The sequence below is a fragment of the Sciurus carolinensis genome, unplaced genomic scaffold, assembly GCF_902686445.1.
Source record: "Sciurus carolinensis unplaced genomic scaffold, mSciCar1.2, whole genome shotgun sequence".
Taxonomy (NCBI): Eukaryota; Metazoa; Chordata; class Mammalia; order Rodentia; family Sciuridae; genus Sciurus; species Sciurus carolinensis.
The window spans coordinates 2066890-2073107 of record NW_025920121.1 but is presented as its reverse complement, the minus strand read 5'-3'; the positions used below and the strand labels follow the sequence as shown (position 1 = coordinate 2073107).

The following is a 6218-nucleotide window of genomic DNA, read 5'->3' as shown; positions in this document are numbered from 1 at the left end:
GAAAGAATGCAGTGATGTGGATTTTTTAAAGGCATCTCTTATTTTGGTTAGAGGTTTTTCCATATCCTGAAAAAGATCTAGAGGATTCCAAAAGTTTTGGTTAACAGGAAATACAAATGGAAGTCTCCACAGACTGAACACATATGGGTGTCACAATCTACTGAAACAGCTCCACTTTTGTAGCAGGGAAGACACCTGTGGCTGAAAGGTCTTAAAACTCACTTTTTCTATCCCAGAGGCTTTTCCAACCTCTTTTTAACAGACACACTGTCAATGAAGGAAGAGTTGTCCTCCTCCCCTCCCTGGTTCAAACTGTTGCCACCGTTCCTCTGCTCTGGTTATCTTTTTATTTTCTCCTCAAATCAAGACTTTCAGGAAACTCTGGAAATATACTCCTTCTAAAGCAGCAAACCAGGAAAAATAGTCCTTTGAAAGATAGTTTGAAAATTAAAAAAACAAACCAAGTATCTCAATATTTGCAAGATGCAGTGATTTTTTTTCCTCTTCTTCTTCTTCCCCAGGCTGGGCCCAGAGGTATCCTCATGTCAGACTCTGGGGCTGGAATAATAAGCAAGGGCAACATCGCCCAGCTTGCCCATGGTGGTCTGGGGACCAAGGCAGCGGGAGAGCTGGCTCAACCCCAAGCCTCCTGCTCAGTCAGCACTCATCCAAGAGGCAATCGCTGCCCAGGAACTCTGTGGCCTCGAGCTCCACGCTGGACAGGAACCTTCTCAGATTCTTGTGGCAGTTGTACTCCAGGGTGGTGGTGTAGATGGTGCTGGGGTACTTGGGGTAGACGATGGTGGTGCTGAGGAACGTGTGGGCTTGTGGCAGGGCTCAAAGAGCACCTCAGCCTTGTAGGTGCGCCATGTGCAATTGGGGATGCAGGAGACCATCTGGCTGCAGGAGGCCACTGACAGGCCCAGTGGCAGCTGCATGTCATCAATGAAGTGTCGCTCTGAGTGGTACTGGACGGAAGAAATGTACCTTACTTCAGTTGGTTGTAAGGAGTCAAACTCCACTCCTTCGCTGAAGGACAGCGGGCACAGCCTTCTTGAGCAGCTGATAGCCAGGGTATTGGGGAGAGATGCTGTGTTCGGAGAGCTGGGGTCACCGACGCAACGGACTCCAGTGTCCCAGCCGGTGCGCGCTCCCCGCCGCTGCCTCCACCCTGGCCGAAGCCAGCCCCCAGTGGCTAAGGCTGGGGCTGGGGGACAGGCCCGAGTCTGGGCTGTCCAGGACGCCATCGCCCTTCTTCTTCGTGTCCATGAGGTCGGGCACTTCCTGCAGGCACAGCTGACCCACCATGGCTGTGCGCGTGGTGAGCCCTGGATTCCCCGCGCGGGGTCGCGGATGGGAGAGCACGGAGAGTGGTGCGCACGCTGACAGGCACCGCTGCCCTCAGCGCCGCCCTCTCTGCCCACCGCCCGCGTGCTGTCCAGGTCTCGCCAGCCTAAAGGATTTCTTATGAAAACTATTAAGAAGAGATTTTTAAATGTTAAGAATAAATATGAAGAGAGGTACAAAATGGATGAATGATACTCCTTTCCTAAGTTTATTACTTTCAAGGAAATTATGAGCATAGTGGCAAAAATTAAGTGTTTTAATGAAATGAGATAATATGAACATTTTAGTATATGATAAGGGTTCAGTAAAGATTTGTTGAACCTCACTAAACTTTAATTTTTCAAAGCCTAAATTTAAAATATTTTCCTTAGAATAATTTTCTATGTACTTTTTTTATTTTCTAGCTTGTTCTTTTTTTAAATTAATGTTCCTTTTATTTAAAAAAATAATTTCATTGGTACCATGTCTCCTTCGTTTCCTCGTTTCCTCATGTATAGATGTTTGTCTTCCTTTCATGTTGATTTTCCCATCACTAATCCACTCTTAAATGCATATTTAAAGGAGACTAATAATTAAGCCAGGAACTGTACAAGAGTGGCTTTTTGACTCAGAGGCTTTATTGCACTGTAATATGACCTTTTAATTAAGATGTCCTTGTAGGTTGAGACTTCAACTGATGTGTCTGGGAGTTCTCTGTATCTTTTGATACAGTCAGTCTCCTGAAGCCCGTTAGTGCAGCTGCCAGTTCATGCAAGAGATGACAGTGGGTACTTAAAATCGTGTAATTCCATCTGTGCCTTCCATTGACTTTCTACTGTATCTGCTTTGCCTGAGACCTGAGTTCTTTTTGTAAACTCACGTGAGAATTGACTTTTCTTATTGATACGTGGACAGGGACAAGGACCTGGGAGTTTATTCTGGATATAAACTTTTTATCTCTTTCCCTCACTCTCACTTCTGCAGTAACTTAGCTTCAGTTACCAAGCTTTTCTGAGGATCTGTAGGACACATTGCCTTTCTAGGACCTCTCCTTCCTTTGGCACTTAGCTTTCAGTTTTAACTCTTCTCTATCATTTAGGAATTTGCAATCTTCTTGCCACCTGCCAAAACTTTGCTGTTATTTTCACCTATTATTTCTCATCTTCTGCCTTATCAGACTTTCTAAATTCCTTTTATGTCAGTGGGTTCTGGGAGGGATTTACACAATTGACCAGGTTACACACACACACACACAAAATCACAATCATAGATGTTCTGTGAGAGTTTGTAGGGCTTTAAAACCTTGATTTTTCTTTTATTTTGATTATACTAATACCTAAAGGTAATACTAATAACAATAGAAATAAGGATTGACACTCATTTTACTTCTATTTTTACTTCTACTTTTAGCACCACCATTATTTATTGGACTCTTGTTCTTTTCAGCTTCCGTGTTTAATGTTTTATGTATATTGTTTTCCATCCCTTGTATCAACCCTGTATGGAAGTAAAGATTCACAGAGGTCAAGTAACAGTAAGGGTTCAGAACTAGCAAAGGTAGAGCTAATATATGAATGTGTCTAGCTGACTCAAAAACCCCATTATTCATCACCCTTACCAAAAATATCTCCATTTTGGTGGTGATAAGTTTTTAAGATAACTTATTTCAATGAGAATTGTCTGTACTGGTTATTTCTTTCTTTGAAGGGGGGCATCCTATTTTAATATTAAGAGTGTTTTTACTTACATGATAGATTTTGAGTAACTTGGTAACTTTATTGATAAATTCTTTACTTAACATTGTCTATATTTGAAACTTTACAAATTCCATGAGGAAAGTTTTACTTCATGGAAGTTGGTAACACTGATAGTCAAAGGCAGAGGTTGAAATGGAATCCAGGTATTCTGATCTCAAACTATGAATTATTTTAACTATACTATTCTAATGTTTTAAGTCAGATGTCTATAGAAATCAATTTAAGAATGTTTCTCAATATTCTTTCTGTTTTTTCCCATTTTATTCTTACCATAAAAAAGAAAAGTATATCCCATCAATTCATTCATCAAGCAAGTATGGCCCTGATTCTTATGGAGAAAAACAATTCTGAAGTGAAAATCCTAAAAAATGGATCTGTGACAAGGTGAGTTAACAAAACATTAAAAATTGGAATAAAAATTCACATTATCTAGAGCAAGTATAAATATTTTCATTAAAATTAGGACCTTTATGATTACAAAATTATTTATAACTGTGTTATGTAAAGATAGTAAAGCAGACTTTAATCACAAGATATTTAAATTATTTTTCACTATTGTGTTCTTATATGTTTTATGGTCACATGCCCTATGATCAGTGACATGGAATATTGACTTTGGCATATGACCAGGGTCAGGATTTGAATGTGAATTTACAGAAAGGAGTTAATTCTGGGACATAGCACCAAGTACTTATTTGTTTGCTCTCAATCTCTGTGTGTAGGCATAAAGATAGGAGAGAGAAAGAAAGTTGTGAGATACATATTTTTTCTTTTATTTTGATTATACTAATACCTAAAGGTATTAGGTATTAGTATTTTATATACCTATACATATATATGTGTGTGTGTGTGTATATATATATATATATATAATGTATTCCATACATTTAACGTACATATATGTCTGTGTGCAAACACATTTTTGATATGCACATATATAACAGGTATATTTGTGGCAAGGCTGCAATAAAGAAATACCATAAATTGTATGACTTAATAATAGATATTTATTTTCTTACAAATCTAGAGGTTAGAAGTCTGGGATCAGAGTACCAATGTAGTTAATTTCTGGTGAGATTTCTTTTCCTGGATTATAGGCAGCTGTCGTCTCCCTGTGTGATAATATGACCTCTTCTTTATAGTCAGAGAGAAAGAGGCTCTCTATGTCTCTCCTTATAAGTGTTTAAATCTCATCAGAACATGATCCTACTTTCATGACTTGACTTTAAACTCCTACTGAAAGGCACTATTTCCAATATAGTCACATTGGGGGTTAGGGCTTCAACATATAAACTTCAAGGACACACAATTCATTCCATAGCAGTCCATCTCTGCCCCACCCTGCCATGTTGCATGCCAAGTAATTCCTTCCATCCCAATAGTTTCAAGAGTTTTAAAACATACCAGTATCTATTCTCTCATTTAAATATCATCTAAACCATAGGAACATGACATGGATGCCCACTATTACTACTACTCTTCAGTATGGTTCTATTGTAACTATTTAATTTCATGTTTTGAATGTGAATAAAGTCATCTGTATCTCATTTTCTATTTGAAATAAACATTTTTGCTTTTGTGTCTCCTCACCATTCTATTTAATTCAAGGAAGTGGACCTACCTTAAAATATAAATGACTTATCTAGAACATTGAACTACTTAAAGTAAGAAATGTTCTTGTGCAGAATTTGTTTCCTTAAATAAAATAGTACTTCCTTTTGTTTTTCTGCAATATGTTCACTTTATATATTGTTTATGTATTCCAACAATAAATTATATGGAAGAAGCAAATTAATGAAGCTTTTTGATACTCACTAAAAGGACAAATAGTTTATTTTGGAGGAATCATTTGGTTATTTCTTTATACCAAAATTAATCCTAAATAATTGTTCTTCTATGTCTTGAAAATTAAATAAAGTGCAGGGATTCTTTAAATCTTAATAAATCATTGGCCTAACTAAGCAAAACTATATAAAAATAGTAAATTCAAGTTTACATTCCTGCCTCCCTCCTTACCTGTCTTCGTCCTTCCTCCTTTCCTCTATCCGTTTCTTATTACATCCCATCTTCCATCTTATCTCTTCAAATAACCATATTAAATAAACAAATTAGCCCTCTTTGTGACTAAAGGTAATCTTCTCATAATACAGAAATAGTCCATTTGTTGGTTGATTCTGTGTAAAATCATAGAATTACTTAAAATATTTTGTTTTTATTTGCTCTTAGGTGACTTGTGTGAGACTTGCAGCCAATAGGTTGACACAAGTAGGCTTATTTTTACTTACTTTTATAAAACTGTTTTTTGATCTCGAAAGATAGATGGTAAAGCTTTTTATTACTGGATTAAAGATACTCTTGGGAAACTAGAGCTGTTAATTTTGAAATGTTGAAGAAAGAAAGGACTGACATTGAATTATATGAAGATAGAGTACTCACACACAGTTAAATGTACATAAGTTTAGCTGATTTCAGTAGGATTGATTTTAGCTAAGAAATAGCTCAAGTAGGTATATTTGGGTCTTATTCTCCACCTTTCCATTAAGTTTTAAGATTGCCTGTATGAATAATTTACTTTCTCTTTTATCATCATTAAACGTGGAAGTTATACTTTTCAAATTATTTGTTAACTAATTGTGTTGAATGATGTCAGTTGCCAGAAGGTAAAGTATTCAATATCCTTTCTCTAATCACATTCATATTATATCAATTAATATATTTAGTATCATTTAATTTTTTGTTTTATTTTTAATGATATTGACCTGAAAAGCACTGTACAAAGAAATCACTAAGTCAGCCCACCAAAAGCAAATACCATTTTCTTTCTGAATGTATGAAAATCAATAATGAAAATTAGCATGAATATAATTTTTCCAAAAAGTGGAAATAAATAATAAAATTACATACATATTATATAATTTACTCATATTTCTCTGATCTACTTATAAATTGTCCCACATTAAATTTAGATTCTAAGTTTGGGTTTTTCAATGGTCAAACTTTTAAGTTTGGATAAATACTTTGAATTAATAAATTCAGTATTTAAAATAGACATGAAATTAAATAAGGAGAGTCTATCAGTCAGTCACTATTAATTTAGTCTATTTGGGTAGGTCTAAAAGAGTTGGACAGTAAAAA

The 6218-nt window shown here is 36.2% G+C and overlaps 1 pseudogene; it reads right to left on the bottom strand.

Annotated features, from left to right (window-relative positions):
* Positions 1–657: 657 nt before the first annotated feature.
* LOC124973781 (refilin-B-like) lies at positions 658–1308 on the bottom strand (annotated as a pseudogene).
* Positions 1309–6218: the final 4910 nt, after the last annotated feature.